We start from the raw sequence: 18,194 nt of genomic DNA on the forward strand, positions 1-18,194 counted from the left end.
GACATATGACATGTGACATAAGACAAAATTGACAAAAATAAAATGGATACCATATTATACAATGTGCCGAAAATTGGAGGAGAAATAAGCTAAATATTGTGTTTGTATTATTAGTGGAAAACACAATAATTATATGCTTTAGTAGCCATGGAACCCTAGTTTGCATTGTGAAGGCAAACTAGGGCATGCATTGGCTCTTTTATTTCCTCCACTCCCACCGGTTTTGGGAAGAAAAATGTTGGAGATTTTTCTTATTATTTTGCCTAATATTCACTATGTATGAAGTAGTGTTTATTCATTCATTTTTACTCATCCAAAATAAGATTTCTAGAGAGACAAAAATCTCTCTTCTTCTTCTCTCCCATAGCCGAAAATATTAAGAAGTTTATAATATTTTTGGGTCATTTTTCTTATAAAATTAATATCATCTAGTATACATTATATTAATTTTATTAAGAGTAAGCTTTGGGTATAATTCCTTGGGAGAGATCCTACACTTGGATCTTTGTTCATCCATAAGGAAAGCTCAAGAACAAAAGAAAAGGAGATTTCTTTTGTGCCCATTAAACCGAAATACCCATTGTAAGAATATGATTTCTCCTCTATTTTATTATTCGTTTGCATGCATAAAATCCGTATTTAATTTTATGACAAATTAATTTTAACATATATGAGTATGTTAGCATGTATATAGATCTTCATTTCCTTCAAAACCAACTCGAGTCTCATTAGACCATGCATATAGTTGAGTAGGGAAGATTAAGTCGACTTGTAGGTGTTGTACAATCTAATCGATTCGGCTCCGAGACCCAAACTTTCCTAGGATTGTAAGATATAAACCAACTCGATCCATCACAACAATAATTGCTTGCTTATAATTTGAGAATATGTTTGTATGATCAATTCCTATGAATCCCCTATGACCCCATGACACCCTAGTGCTTTTTATCAATTGTTTACATCTCTTGTAATTCATCTTGCTTGTTTACTTTCATTGCTATTTAGTTTACTGATCTTCTACCTCAAACCCCAAATTGTGACACCCTTAGACACCACTAGTTGCAATAGAAAACCTCATCTCAATTCCCGTCCCTTGGGATCCGACCTTTACTTGCGTCTTTACTAAATTGTAGAGTTGTTTGTGAAGTTATAAATTGTGTTTAGGTCTAGGTGCTCCTAACGACAAGTACTGAAAACTAAACCCCTCATAAGGGATCACGACCAAAAATGGTGCCGTTGCCGGGGACGGTGTTAACTTGATTTAGATTTTCTTGTATTGTTATTAGTTGTGTCTTTCTTTGCCTTGGGGAAGTACAACTCCTCAAGGTTGGTTCTAATTATTTTCGAGTTGTTTGATATTTTGCATGTCTAGAAGATCACAAGGTAACTTGTTACCCTTTGATCACAAAATTGAAAGGACTTTTACAAACAATAGAAGACTTGCTAGGAGAACTTTGAGAGGTATTGGTGAGGTTGTAGATATTCAACCAAATACTATTGAGTTCATCAACCCTTTTGCAAGAGAAGGTGAGGAGAACCCAACATAAAATCCAACACAAAATCAACCCACAATGCCTAAATTTTTATCACATTCCGTACCAACCGAGGAGAACCTACCCAATGGTACTCCCACACCACAACACTTAACCGGAAATTTTATTACCAAATCCGCATTTATCCAATTAGTCGAAAGAAGCCAATTTGGGGGAATGCCTAGTGAAGACCCTCACTCTCATATGGAGACTTTTTGCGACTATTGTGATGCAATTTCTCAAACCGGTGTAACTCAAGACCAAATTCGATGGGTCTTATTTCCTTTTTCTCTAATTGGCACCTCGAAACAATGGTTGAAAGGCCTTGATAAGGCTACTCTCGGAATTGATTCTTGGAAGAAGTTGGCTCTAGCTTTCTACAAAAAGTTCTATCCACCGGAAAAGACTAACATGCTAAGAGCTCAAATTACGGGCTTTAAGCAAAGAGATGAAGAATCTTTGTATGATGCTTGGGAGCGATTCAAAGGAATTTGTCGCTCATATCCTCATCATGGACTTAGCGAGTAGTTCTTGGTACAACAATTTTGGAACGGTCTTTATGAAGACTCAAGAAACATTCTCAACATGGAATCAAATGGAATGTTCACCGAAGTTGATGACAATCAAACTTGGAACAAAATTGAGGAAATGACGGTCCATAACACACAATATAGTAGACCTCGCAAGGCTACTAGAGGAGGAAAGCATGAAGTGGACTCCATTACTCAATTGGGTGCTCAACTTAGTGCTCACATTGATACCATCAATTTGAAGTTTGAAAAAGCTATGGCTAGACTTGAAGAAGCCTCAAATTCACCAAAGCATTATGTTAATGCCATGACGGCATCTTCATCAATCCCAAGTGGGATATGTGAGAATTGTGGAACTTTGAGACATGACCAAAGTGAATGTAGAGGAATAAATGAACAAGTGAATGCTTTTCAAGCATACAAGAGTGGTACCCCTTATTCAAACTATTACAATGAAAACACCAAATTTTATCCAAATCTCTCATACAAAAGCCAAAATGTTTAAAACCCTCAACCAACATATACCCCACCTCCCATGAGAAACCAAAATCAAAGACCCTTTTACAACCAAAACCAAGGTTACCAAAATCAAACTCCATACAATCAACAAAATGACCAAGGTTTTGATGTTCAAGAAGCGGTCCTCCAAATGCAAAAGAATCAAAAAGAGTTTTTCACTCAAATGCAAAAGGATAGTCAAACAAAGGAAATCACCATCAACAACATCCTAGCTCACACCAAAATGTTGGAAACCCAATTGACTCAACTAGCATCTTCAAGCTCACAAAGACAAAAGGGGCAATTACCACCTCAAAGTAATCCCCAAGACATGAAACGGTTAGTGCCATTCACTTGAGGAGTGGTACAAGGTATGAAGCACCGAAGAAGCAAGTTGAGGATGAAGTTGTGGAAGCTAGTGACAAAGAAGAAGTTGTGCAAATCTCCAAGGATGGAGAACCATCAAATGAAGAAATTTGAAAGAAAAATGAAGACAAGGTCAAGGAGAAGGGGCCCATTGTGATTAGACTTCCTTTTCCGAGTCGTTAAGCCAAGCCTAAATATGATGACCAACTTGGAAAATTTATGGAAATTGTGAAGAATTTGGAAGTCTCAATTCCTTTCACGAAATTAATCAATCACGTGCCAGCCTATGCAAAATACATGAAAGACATCCTCACAAAGAAGAAGTCGATCCGGAAGCTTGAGACTATCGCCTTCACTAAGGTGAGTAGTGCAATACTTCAAGGGAGTTCACCTCCAAAACTTAAAGATCCGGGAAGCTTCTCAATACCGTGTACCATTGGCGACACCACGATCAACAAAGCCTTATGTGATCTAGGGGCTAGTGTGAGTGTTATGCCGTACTCGGTGAGTAAAAGGTTAGGGATGGGAGAGCTTAAATGCACCAATATCACACTCCAAATTGACGATAGATCGACGAAGACACCATTAGGGATATGGGAAGATGTTCCCGTAAGAGTTGGGAAATTTTTCATCCCGGTGGACTTTGTCATTATTGACATGGAAGAAGACTCCAACATTCCAATCATTCTAGGAAGACCTTTCTTGCACACCGCGGGTGCGGTGATTGATGTGAAGCATGGAGAGCTCACTCTAGAAGTGGGAGATGAGAGCATAACTTTCAATCTTGACAAGACCATGAGAGCTCCCCGTTTGCATGAACCATGTTTTAAGGTTGATCATTATAGCCGGAAGGATGATAGGAAGAAGTCGGAATTCCAATGGAAGTAGAAAATTGATGATGCTCCATTCAAAGAGCAAGTGAATTGTAACAAAGAGAGCTTGAAAAGCTCACCAAAGTCAAGCAATGAAGAGGATGGACTCATTGGCCAAGATAAGAAAGTGGGAGAGTTGTCTCTATCAACTCAACAGGTCTTTAGTGACCAAGTAGATGAAGTTTGTGGTCTTTGGGACGATGAGTTTGAAGGGATTTTCAATCCCTACATCGGTAATGTTATCGATAAAGACCAACATGAAGGACAACAAGGGCAAAGGTCTATTGAGGATCTTTATCATGATAATGAACAAGCTTTTGACTACTTTTTCAAGGTGTTGAGCAACATCAACAACACCTTGGACATGCCCCCATGACATCTCACTAAGGATGAGAGTTTGGTGGAGTCCTCTCCAAACCACCATTTGTAAATATTTCTAACTCCCTAACTCGCATTTTAATTCTGACATTGCATTTTTGTCATTTTTGGATTTTTATGCTTTGATCAAGGTAATTATCATTTTTGAGAGAAGTGAGGGAGAGACTAATGATTTAATTGATGTGTACTGCTTTAGCTTAGTGTGGGGATAGCAATTGCCTAGGCTATTCATGCCTTAGTAGTGCCCCAACAATGAGGAACATGGGATTTGAAGAATGAAAAATGACACGGGATATGCAAGTGTACGGATGGAACTGAATCCGGGTATACCGGGGAGAATCCGAGCGTCCTTAAGGGGAATCCGCTCGTCTTTAGAGAATCTGAGCGTCCTTAAGGGGAATCCGCTCGTCTTTAGGGAATCCGAGCGTCTTTGGCAGAATCCGCCCGTCCATTTTAACTGAAAAATTGAAAATTTGGGACTGTCGAAGAATCCGAGCATCCCAGCAGAGAAGACGCTCATCCTGAAGAATCCGCTAGTCTTTGCAGAAAGACGCCCGTCTTTTTGCCGGTGCAAAATAAGAAAGCTTGCTGTATCAGAATCCGCCCGTCTTCAGCAGAATCCGCTCGTCCCGTAGTCAAAGAATTCGAGCGTCCCAGCTGAAAGACGCCAGTCTTTAGGCGAGAATCCTGAACCCAGAATAGGCAGAATCCGAGCGTCCCGAAGGAAAAACGCCCGTCTTCCCCTGCAGTTTCAAAATTTTCGGGTGTTTTAAATACCCCTCCCACATTCATTTCTTCATTCATTCATTCAAAACAATACCAAAACCCTCAAAACCCGCATCCTCTCCATCACCAAAACAAGATTTCCTCAACCAAATTCAACAAAATCAAATCCAAACTTCCTTTTAACAACAATTAATCACTCCTCCTCCAACAAAAATCAATCCAAATACAAAAATCTTCAACCTGAGTCGATTTTCGAAATACAAAGGCAAAGCCTTTCATCTTGAAATTGATTTGGGTATAATTGGAAATTGAAGGTTTTCACTATTTTCTTGGTATTTTCATCAATGGCAAGAACAAAAGGATCAACAAAGGCACCTAAAGCAAAGGCACTCTCAAGATGGCAACAATGTCTTCAAGCAAAGAAAGCCTCATTGGCGATGGTGGTTGCTAGTGCAAACTTGGAAGTTCAACAACAACAAAATCCTCCCTTGGAAGCAACAAAATCAACAGCTCCGAAAATTGCTCATTTATCAAACTATTCGGAGGTAATTTTCATTTCTAACTCCCATAGGGATACATTTTCCAAGTATGCTAGGAAATCCTTTCTACCCACCAAATTCATATGTGAAGATGCCTTGAACAAATTGGGTGTCCTTGAACAAACAAAAGCCTTCTTTGAAGCCATGGGGTTGGGAAAATTGTTTGCTACAAGAGAATTGACATACCCCTCCCTTACCTTGGAATTTTTGAGTTCATTGAAAGTGCATAAGGTAGAGACTAGAGAATACATCGAGTTCCGCCTTGCCAATGTGAGTAGGTGCATCACCTTTGATGACTTGAGTAAAGCATTAGGTCTTAGTGATTCACCTCGTTATTACAAGAAGCCCGAAAAATATGACCCCGCTCCTCTTTGGGAGGCGATTTACGGGAAGAAATTTGAGAACTTTCATGCTTCTCGCGCTCTATTAGTCCACCATCCGGGAGTGTGGCACAAGGTCATCGGGAATACTATCATTGCAAGAAAAGACACTAACCACTTTACCAAGCTCGATTGTATTCTACTTGAGTCGGCCTTAAATATTGGAAGGGAATTCACCAAGCCTTACAATTCTCTAAGGCTTTTGGTGGAAAGATGGCTCAATGTTGATTGTGGAAAGCAAGGCACCGCTTTTATTGTAAATGGAGGTCTAGTTACTCTTTTGGCCAAGTACTTTGATCCGAATTTCAACAAGGATAGAAAGTATGTCGCGAAAAAGGGGGACATCTCATTGACATGGGTGCCCTGATTAAAAAGTACAAGTGGGTTACGCATAATCCTCTTGACACCAAATATGGGTGGCTCACCAATGATACTAGATCTTTTACTTTGCCTTCCAAGATATGCCATTTGAATGTTCATTGAACAAACTACCTTCTTCCCCTCTCAAAGGAAGCCGAATACATCATCCGTCAACAAAGGGGTAAAATTGAAATGCCCTCCTCCTCCATTGTCACACCACCCTATCCTTTCAAATATCAAGAGTTCAAACCCGAAGGTGTTGAAGCGGGCAATGACTACATGACTCTACTTATGCAAGAGATGCACAAACAAGCTTATAAGGATCGGGAAGATGCATACTTAGCCCAATATCCACCCCTCCTTCATTTAGCTAGGCAAGGACTACTTGATCCTTCATGTCCTTTGCCTAGTTGGGCGGATAGGGAAGTCTTCTTTCCAAGTGCATCTAGGGGTGAGAGACCGGGTGACGATGAGGTTGTCGGTGATGAGGTTGTTGATGAAGGCATTGATGAAGAGGCTAATGAAGAAGAAGAAGATGATGAAGGAAGTGAGCAAGGAAGTAAAGAGGGACGTGGTTATGAGTCCACTTCTTTTGAGGAAGATGATGACAATGATGATATGGTGGAAGACTAGCAAGCTTTGGAGGCTCCTACCCTCTTGAGGTTTGTCTACTTCTTTCTTTCTTTTATTTATTTTATCTTGATCATGGTTGGAGAGTCCTAGCAACATAGAGGACTAACACCTCGGCCCCATTGAGGTGTTCTTATTGTTCCCACTTTTGAAAATCCAAAATGACAAATTTAGTTTCATGCATTGCATCTTGTGTGCATGAACTACCCCCAACTTTAGGACATTAGAAATAATGTCTATCTCGGTTTGGGGAAGTACATGTATACGCAACGGGAGGTAATCTAAATTACGCTCTCCGTCATAAACAAAAACCCATGCATCATGTAGTGTAGATTAGTATAGCTTGCATTTAGTGTAGAATTCATGCATCATGTTTGCATAATTTCCCATCATTTTGCCCATTGAGGACAATGCCCATATTAGTGTGGGGATGGGGAATTCTAACTTAACTTTTATTCAAAAATCCAAAAAAATCAAAAAATTTCGAAAAACCATAAAAATTTGAAAAATTGAAAAACCAAAAACAAGTTCGTTTCCTTTGTAGTGTAGTCATGTATATATTGTTGTATATATTGTGTTTGTTCTATCCTTGTTCACATTGATTGACTATGCCACATCCGAGACATGAGGATCATGAAGACCGCATGGTATGATCTTTCCAATCTCCTTTTTCCTCTTTATGTTAATGACTATGTGGCTTTATTTTGATTGATGCGGTATAACACTGTGAATCTAGGACTTGCATTTAGTTTATATAGCATATTAGTTGGTAGAATCATTTGCATTAGGATGTTTATATGCTAGTTGCATCATGGCATGTAGTTGCATGTTAGAAAAATTTTGCGAAACCGTCTACTTGGGAAGCTTGACAAGTGTACATAGGCCCTAGTAGATGCTTTTTCTTATTAAGACTTTGCTTGTTAGAATACTTGTAAAACACCCTAGGATGTGTCATGCTAGTATCCTTTGACCCATGGATTAAGGCCTAGTCAAGAGTACCTTGTGGTGTGATAACTCCTTGGCTACCGTTTATTCCAAGGTGACCCTTGAAACCATGCATCCATCAATCATCCATGTTCTACCACATTTTTATCATCAAAGGGAATGGGCACAATAAGAAATCAATTTGAGTTCAATGAAATGAAAAGTGAAAGAAAGTTTGCAAAAATGCATCAAATGAAAAGAGGAGCAAAAATGGACTCCTAAAGCTTCAAATATAAGGCACCCTCACTACATATGGGGTGACATTGAAAATGTACAAAAGAAATGCAAAGAAAAGTTGAAAAGTTGTCAAGTGTTGAAATGCCAAAAATCAAAAGAATTGGCAAAAGAAAGTGTTCTCAAATGTTCTATGCCACAAGAAATTGGGGGGGAAAACAAAAGCAAACTCCCAAAATGAAACTCAAATATCTATTGATCCCTTTATCCATCGTATCCATTTTTGTGCATGGTAGAGAAGGGACGACCCTTCTTCTTGTCTAGGCAAGAGGGGGAATTCCACGATCCTCCAGTGTTTCTAACACCATAGGGAGTCTATTCTTCACAAAAGCATTTAACGATTGAGGATAAAGGTACCCTAGCTTGACACAACTTGGAGGTGATTTATTGGTATCCTTCTAGGCTTAGTAGTTTAAAGAAGTTGCATCTATGAAGGAGTGTGTACCCTTGAATTGCTTCCCTTGTAGATAATTTCCGCCACTTAGATTAGGAAAGTGGCTATTGTTTTGTAGATGCATCCATTACTTGATTTTATGTGCTTAATGTTTGGATGTGTCGCCATTTTGGCAAGACCCATCTTGCCTTCCAAGAAGGCATCCTACCTCATGGTTTGTCTTGTTGTGAGTTGAAGGGGCGGAGTGAGACCCGCTAATTGTCTCATATCGGCTATGTTTTTAGGTTAGTTTAAATAATGGTCCTAGTCTTTGTCACCTCTTTACTCGGGACGAGCAAAGGTTCGGTTTGGGGATATTTGATGTGACCATAATTAGAGCATATTTAGTCCCCGAATTAGCCTTGTTCCAATGCTTTTTAGTGCATATTTGGGTCATTTATTGTCTTTAGTCCTTTGTTTTGCATATTCTTTGAGGTTTTGTGTCCTTGGTAAAAAGGAGTGCAAACCTTGCATTTTCATGGCAAAATGAGGCTAAATTGATTGAATTCAATGACCAAGCATCAAGGAGAGACAACATTAGAAGGCCTTTGTACATACTATAGTAGATGGGCAATGATGAGAAAAGATCCTTGCATCCCCGAGGAAATCCTCAAGGATTTTATGAAGAAAAAGGAAGAAAAGAAGAAGGAACGAAGCTGTAAGACAACCCGAGTGGATTGTCTACAAGACGCCCGTCCAAGAGGTGCAATCCGAGCGTCTTCCTCCACAAGACGCCCGTCCAAAACCCCACCAATCCGAGCGTCTTCCCCAGCTGGACGCCCGTCCAGAAACACCCAAATTCGCCCGTCCCGTGCCTAAGACGCCCGGATTCCCTTACAGCTATTTCGTCTTCTACAAACTTCAAGGAAGGATGCGCATATTTTTCTAAGACCGGCGAAAAAGAGACTGGAATCTCCCTAGAGACCGGTGATTCCTCAAGGACTTAATCGTCATTTAAGCCCTTAGTAAACCCTAATTTATGTAACTAATCCCCTCTATAAATACCCCATTAGTCTAATTAGAAGAGCATGTTCTTCTTATCAATCTTTAGTGTAGTTAATATCAATCAAATCTCTCTTTAATCTTGTAATCAACATTTAATCAAGTTTTAATACAAGTTTTATTTCCTTAATCTCTCTCTTGTTCATCCCTTATTTTGGGTAATTGAAGATTATTTGGGTTATTATTGGGAGATTGACAACCTTCCAATCAAGCATCAAGTACTTCTATTATTCTTTGCTTTATTATTGGAATCATTAGTAGGTATAATTTTCTTAATCCTTTTTTAATTATTGTTAATTATCTTCATTTATTCATCATGTTTTACTTTGTTGGTATGATTGACAACCTTGCTAGCATGTTCAATATGATAATGAGTGAGTAGTTTCCTTAGCTTGGTTTAATGGGTAATTAGGGGAAACCAACATGGTGAATGATTCATGCTTAATCTAATATGTTTTCATAGTTTATTTGCTTGCTTGTTGTGATCTCAACCTATGCACATGTTATGTTTGATGAAATGTGAGCCTATGAATCCTTGCATTTTTTTACCCATCACCTATCTTTTCAATGAGATTTGTAAGACATAAACCAACTCGAGCCTCATTAGACCATGCATATAGTTGAGTAGGGAAGATTAAGTCGACTTGTAGGTGTTGTACAATTTAATCGATTTGGCTCCGGGACCCAAACTTTTCTAGGATTGTAAGATATAAACCAACTCGATCCATCACAACAATAATTGCTTGCTTATAATTTGAGAATATGTTTGTATGATCAATTCCCATGAATCCCCTATAACCCCATGACACCCTAGTGCTTTTTATGAATTGTTTACATCCCTTTTAATTCATCTTGCTTGTTTTCTTTCATTGCTATTTAGTTTAGTGATCTTCTACCTCAAACCCCAAATTGTGACACCCTTAGACACCACTAGTTGCAATAGAAAACCTCATCTCAATTTCCGTCCCTTGGGATCCGACCTATACTTGCCTCTTTACTAAAATCTAGAGTTGTTTTTGAAGTTATAAATTGTGTTTTGGTCTAGGTGCTCCTAACGACAAGTACTGAAAACTAAACCCCTCGTAAGGGATCACGACCAATCCGAACGAGGGAGCTTCTCCGCAAGAGCCCTTCTTGTCCAAGGCTTGGATGATCTCACCAAGCACCAACCATGATGGATCCCTACTGATCCGGGTGAGGTCGTCACTCATCCAATCAAACACATTTATAATACTCAACATACAACTAGTTAGTGGTAAGTCGAGGTCGATCCATGGGACGGTGGTTACTCAAATTATTCAATCTAATTATGGTTGTGCTTGGGGTTGTCACAATTATAATGGGATGATGATTCTAATCTAATAGATGCAATAAACAAGCAACAAAAGGAAAGATGTAAACAATGGATTAAAAATGCTAGGATATCATGGGGTCATAGGGGATTCATGGGATATGATCATACAAACATGTTCTCAAATTATAAGCAAGCAATTATTGTTGTGATGGATTGAGTTGGGTTATATCTTACAATCCTAGGAAAGTTTGGGTCCCGGAGCCGAATCGATTAGATTGTACAACACCTACAAGTCGACTTAATCTTCCCTACTCAACAACATGCATGGTCTAATGAGACTCGAGTTGGTTTATGTCTTACAAGTCTCATTGAAAAGATAAGAGATGGTAGTAAATGCAAGGATTCATAGGCTTAGCATTTCATCAAACATAACATGTGCATGAGTTGAGATCAAAACAAGCAAGCAAATAAACCATGAAAGCATATTAATTTAAGCATGAATCATTCCCCATGTTGGTTTCCCCTAATTACCCATTAATCCTAGCTAAGTAACTACTCACTCATGGTCAAGTTTAACATGTTAATAAGATTGTCAATCATACTAACAAAGCCAAACATGATGAACAAGTAAGAAAGATTAACAATAATTAAAACAAGGATTAAGAGAATTATACCTATGGAGATTCCAAAATAATAATGCAAAGAATAATAGAAGAACTTGATGATTGATGGAAGGTTGTCAATCTCCCAATAAACCCAATAATCTTCTAATTACCCAATAATAAACTTGAATTCCTCAATAGTAAACTTGAACAATGATTAAAGGAAAGATTAATGTGTAATTTGTGGAAAGATTAAATGATAATCTATTCTAATCTACTCCTAATCTAATCTAAAGAAGGATTGAATTAACCTAATGAAAACTTGATCATTTGATTATTACAAATGGGGTATTTATAGTGGAAATTAGGTGGATGCATTAGGGTTAACTAAGGGCTAAACTAGTAATTACACTTTTTAGATTTGAGCAAGGAGACTCCGGTATTTTTCAGAGGAAGGGCGTCTTTCTCGGAGCTTGAAGAACACGAAAATCACTGGAAAGAAATCCGAGCGGATTGGAGTCGGGACGGCCGGATTCTTGCGGTGAAATCCGAGCGGATTCAAGAGCAAGACGCTCGGATTGTAGTGGGGGAATCCGAGCGGATTCAGAGCAATCCGAGCGGATTGTAGGGCAATCCGAGCGTCTTCAGCGCGGGACGCGCGGATTCCTGTACAGCTTCTTTGTTTGAGATCGGATTGTAAAACGGACGTCATTTTCTCATCCGGACTCCTATTGGAGTGATTCAAAAGCCTAGATCGCTTGTTTTTTCGACGCCGTTCCATCTAGCATATTTTCAGAGCCAAAGGAGCAACTCTTGGTTTGCGTTCCGAGCAATTTTCTTCATGAATGGCTTCCTTGCTTTTAACCTTTATGAGTCTTCTATAAACTCTTTATTCCTACATACTTGGACATCATTCTTGCCTCCTCTTCATACTAGTCCATCTAATATCATCAATAAGCTTCCAAATATGCACGAAAAGACGGGAATTTCCGCCTTATTATCTCCTTTTCTACAAAACATATGAAATGCGATAGAAAAGCAAATAGGAAGGTTTTGACGGATAAAATGGCCATAGAATGTTATAATAGTATGCAAAATAGGCTCAATTAGGGGACTAAATGTGCGCAAATAATGTTCACATCAAATATCCCCAAACCGAACCTTTACTCGTCCCGAGTAAAGAGGTGACTAAAACTAGACCTTTATTTAAACTAACCTAATAAAATAGCCGATATGAGACAATTAGCGGGTCTCACTCCGCCCCTTCAACTCACAACAAGACAACCATGAGGTAGGATGCCTTCTTGCAAGGCAAGGTGGGTCTTGCCAAAATGGCGACACATCCAAACATTAAAGCACACAAAATCAAGTAATGGATGCATCTACAAAAGAATAGCCACTTTCCTCATCTGAGTGGCGGGAATTATCTACAAGGGAAGCAATTCAAGGGTACACACTCCTTCATAGATGCAATTTCTTCAAACTACTAAGCCTAGAAGGATACCAATAAATCACCTCCAAAATGTGTCAAGCTAGGGTACCTTTGTCCTCAATCGTTAAATGCTTTTGTCAAGAGTAGACTCCCTATGGCATTAGAAACACTGGAGGATCGCGGAATTCCCCCTCTTGCCTAGACAAGAAGAAGGGTCGTCCCCTCTCTACCATGCACAAAAATGGATAAGATGGATAAAGGGATCAATAGAATTTTGAGTTTCATTTTGGGAGTTTGCTTTTGTTTTTGTTTTCCCCCCAATTTCTTGCGGCATATAACATTTGAGAACACTTTCTTTTTGCCATTTCTTTTGATTTTTGGCAATTCAACACTTGACAACTTTCAACTTTTATTTGCATTTCTTTTGAACATTTTCAAAGTCACCCCATATGTAGGGAGGGTGCCTTATTTTTGAAGCTTTAGGAGTCTATTTTTACTCCTCTTTTCTTTTGATGCATTTTTTTGTTGCAAACTTTCTTTCACTTTTCATTTCATTGAACTCAAATTGATTTCTTTTTGTGCCCATTCCCTTTGATGACAAAAATGTGGTAGAACATGGATGATGGTTGTATGCATAGTTTCAAGGGTCACCTTGGAATAAACGGTAGCCAAGGAGTTATCACACCACAAGGTACTCTTGACTAGGCCTTAAACCATGGGTCAAAGGATACTAGCATGACACATCCTAGGGTGTTTTACAAGTATTCTAACAAGCAAAGTCTTAAGAATAAAAAGCATCTACTAGGGCCTATATACACTTGTCAAGCTTCCCAAATAGACGGTTTCGCAAAATTTTTCTAAACATGCAACTACATGCCATGATGCAACTAACATATAAACATCCTAATGCAAATGATTCTACCAACTAATATGTCATGTAAACTAAATGCAAGTCCTAAGTTCAGATTGTTTTTACCGCATCAATCAAAATAAAGCCACATAGTCATTAACATAAAGAGGAAAAAGGAGATTGGAAAGATCATACCATGCGGTCTTCAATATCCTCATGTCTCGGATGTGGCGTAGTCAATCAATGTGAAAAAGGATGAACAAACAAAATATATACAAGTCTACACTACAAAGGAAATGAACTTGTTTTTGGATTTTTCAATTTTTCAAATTTTTATGGTTTTTGTTTTTATGAAATTAAAAGACATATTTTTGTGATTTTTCGAAATTTTTCAATTTTTATGCATTTTTGGAATATAAATTCCCATCCCCCACTTTATTTTGGACATTGTCCTCAATGTACATGTAGGAGTAGGAATGAAAAAGAAATACATGTTTTTGGATTTTTGATTTTTTGGAAATTGAAGTACAAATGCAATGATATGATATGAATGAATGCATGCTCTAACTAAATGCAATTCTATATGACATATATAACAAATGAATGCAATCTAAACTATATTATATGATGCATGTTAAATGCTTAAGTCACTTATGATCAAACCTCCCCAAACCGATTTAAACACTATCTCTAGTGTAGAAAAGAATAGGATTGGTCATTAGTGATTATGCATGAATTCTAGTCTACATGCAACTAACTATATGAATCATGCGAGATATAATACAATGAAAACTACACTAAATGCATATATACAAATTAATGGTTATTAAGGAATTCCATCAAACCAAGAATTATCAATTAACAATTTCATTGAAAATTATCACTAGCACTCAAAGCACGTAGAAGTCGGTCAAATTCTTGGGAGTGGGACATGAATAGGCATGCATAGCAACACAAGATTATGCAATGAAATAATGCCCAAGTAAAAGACCGAACAAGCATATCAAGAGCATCATGACAAAAGTCATAAGAGAAATGATGGATGGAAGGAACATGAAATGGGTAGTTGGTTGGCAATTCACTCAACTCATCCTCCAAATAGTCAAAATCACCACATTCAATGCAAGTACTCTCATTATCATCCAAGGTGATTTTAAGGGTGTCTATTTGGGGTTCCCAAATGTCCTCATCATATTCCTCATCCCAACAAGGTCCATTATCAAAGGGGTTGTCGTAACAAGGCTCACCAAGTTCAACACAATTGTCTCCCTCAAATATGTCATCCTCAAAGGGTGAGTTTTCTCTCAAGCTCTCATCCATATCATTCTCACTTTGCCCATTAACATCAAATTCCATGGAGGTTGATTTCATTGAAACACAAGAAGAATAGGATGACGGCATCCAAGCATTAGTTTCACAATCAAGAATGTACTCCTCCTCATCATCACTCTCCTCATCTAGCACTCCATCTTCCCAAGGTGGGGTAATTTTATGGACAAAGTGGGCTGGCTCAAGGTTATAGGAAGGTTTCTCATCCTCACAAATCTCATTTTCATCATAGTTTTCCTCAATGAATTTTTGAAATGTGGCTTTTATCACTTCCATACCTTCCTTGGCATTCTCAAAGATGTCATGTACAATTTGCTTAAGACAATGGGTGGTCATGAACTCAACAAATTCCCAAAATTCCTCACAACTCATCTCACATATCCTACCACCACTCAAGTGAAATGCCAAGTTGCGGGTTTCAAGGTTCATGCCATTATAAACAACACAACATGCTTCATAATTTGAAATAGTAAAACCATGATGCCAAGCATGAGTCATATAATCTTCAAATCTTGCAACATATTTATCAAATGATTCATTTTCATATTGCCAAAAAGTGAATGTAGACATGTTGAGCATGTGAAAAAGAACAAGTACAAGAAATAAATTCCCAAGGAACCAAAATTCCTCAAGAAGAAGCACAACTAAAACTAGACAAAAGAACAATTCAAATAAACAACACCGTCCCCGGCAACGGCGCCATTTTGATCCGGGTGAGGTCGTCACTCATCCAATCAAACACATTTATAATACTCAACATACAACTAGTTAGTGGTAAGTCGAGGTCGATCCATGGGACGGTGGTTACTCAAATTATTCAATCTAATTATGGTTGTGCTTGGGGTTGTCACAATTATAATGGGATGATGATTCTAATCTAATAGATGCAATAAACAAGCAACAAAAGGAAAGATGTAAACAATGGATTAAAAATGCTAGGATATCATGGGGTCATAGGGGATTCATGGGATATGATCATACAAACATGTTCTCAAATTATAAGCAAGCAATTATTGTTGTGATGGATTGAGTTGGGTTATATCTTACAATCCTAGGAAAGTTTGGGTCCCGGAGCCGAATCGATTAGATTGTACAACACCTACAAGTCGACTTAATCTTCCCTACTCAACAACATGCATGGTCTAATGAGACTCGAGTTGGTTTATGTCTTACAAGTCTCATTGAAAAGATAAGAGATGGTAGTAAATGCAAGGATTCATAGGCTTAGCATTTCATCAAACATAACATGTGCATGAGTTGAGATCAAAACAAGCAAGCAAATAAACCATGAAAGCATATTAATTTAAGCATGAATCATTCCCCATGTTGGTTTCCCCTAATTACCCATTAATCCTAGCTAAGTAACTACTCACTCATGGTCAAGTTTAACATGTTAATAAGGTTGTCAATCATACTAACAAAGCCAAACATGATGAACAAGTAAGAAAGATTAACAATAATTAAAACAAGGATTAAGAGAATTATACCTATGGAGATTCCAAAATAATAATGCAAAGAATAATAGAAGAACTTGATGATTGATGGAAGGTTGTCAATCTCCCAATAAACCCAATAATCTTCTAATTACCCAATAATAAACTTGAATTCCTCAATAGTAAACTTGAACAATGATTAAAGGAAAGATTAATGTGTAATTTGTGGAAAGATTAAATGATAATCTATTCTAATCTACTCCTAATCTAATCTAAAGAAGGATTGAATTAACCTAATGAAAACTTGATCATTTGATTATTACAAATGGGGTATTTATAGTGGAAATTAGGTGGATGCATTAGGGTTAACTAAGGGCTAAACTAGTAATTACACTTTTTAGATTTGAGCAAGGAGACTCCGGTATTTTTCAGAGGAAGGGCGTCTTTCTCGGAGCTTGAAGAACACGAAAATCATCGGAAAGAAATCCGAGCGGATTTGAGTCGGGACGGCCGGATTCTTGCGGTGAAATCCGAGCGGATTCAAGAGCAAGACGCTCGGATTGTAGTGGGGGAATCCGAGCGGATTCAGAGCAATCCGAGCGGATTGTAGGGCAATCCGAGCGTCTTCAGCGCGGGACGCGCGGATTCCTGTACAGCTTCTTTGTTTGAGCTCGGATTGTAAAACGGACGTCATTTTCTCATCCGGACTCCTATTGGAGTGATTCAAAAGCCTAGATCGCTTGTTTTTTCGACGCCGTTCCATCTAGCATATTTTCAGAGCCAAAGGAGCAACTCTTGGTTTGCGTTCCGAGCAATTTTCTTCATGAATGGCTTCCTTGCTTTTAACCTTTATGAGTCTTCTATAAACTCTTTATTCCTACATACTTGGACATCATTCTTGCCTCCTCTTCATACTATCCATCTAATATCATCAATAAGCTTCCAAATATGCACGAAAAGACGGGAATTTCCGCCTTATTATCTCCTTTTCTACAAAACATATGAAATGCGATAGAAAAGCAAATAGGAAGGTTTTGACGGATAAAATGGCCATAGAATGTTATAATAGTATGCAAAATAGGCTCAATTAGGGGACTAAATGTGCGCAAATAATGTTCACATCACCTACCATGCTCCATTTTCTCAACCACATGCACAAGGGTTATACTACCATAACACTTTGGCCCCTCCTTCTTCAAGGCATCGACAAGGAGGTACGCATGCACTAGGCAAAAGGCAAGAGCCCTTCTCCTAGTCACCTCTGACACATTGACATCCAACCGGTTTGAGAAAATGTTGATAAGAGCCAACCTATCCACACCATGGGGAGCAAGGATAGAGTTCACTTGGCTCGTTGACAAGCCCAACATTGAACGAAACTTCTCTTTGTAACACAATCGAGTCGAGGGAAGCACCGGAGTACAACCTGGCCATCCACCAATGGTGCCCACTTCTTCGGCAAGAGGACAAATTTTTCCTTTAGGGAAAACGAAAACATGAAGTTTCGAATCCCGAAACCGAGAGCGTGCTTCAAGGAACGAGGATTTCACCTTGACTTAACGAAGCACGAACAATTGACCAACTCCCATTACAACGAGTTGATACTTCTTGGTAAGTGACAAATCCAGAAACCAATGTCGCAACTTATTTTCGAAAGCATCCATGAATTATTTTGTGGAAGAAGAAGAAATGTTTTCGTAGAGATGTTTTTGTGTTTCGGATGATGAAACAATGAAGCACAAACGTCCATATTCATACAAAACAATCAGCGCTTTTTTTCCGAAAAAAGG

General features: G+C 38.4%; 1 non-coding gene across 1 annotated transcript; it reads right to left on the reverse strand.

Moving 5' to 3' along the window:
• Positions 1-1,943: 1,943 nt before the first annotated feature.
• Positions 1,944-2,050, reverse strand: LOC141610235 (small nucleolar RNA R71). The gene has a single exon (XR_012528133.1). It is a non-coding gene; the product is annotated as a small nucleolar RNA R71 (small nucleolar RNA).
• Between the last annotated feature and the right edge of the window lie 16,144 nt (positions 2,051-18,194).

The sequence above is a fragment of the Silene latifolia genome, chromosome 10, assembly GCF_048544455.1.
Source record: "Silene latifolia isolate original U9 population chromosome 10, ASM4854445v1, whole genome shotgun sequence".
Lineage (NCBI taxonomy): Eukaryota > Viridiplantae > Streptophyta > Magnoliopsida > Caryophyllales > Caryophyllaceae > Silene > Silene latifolia.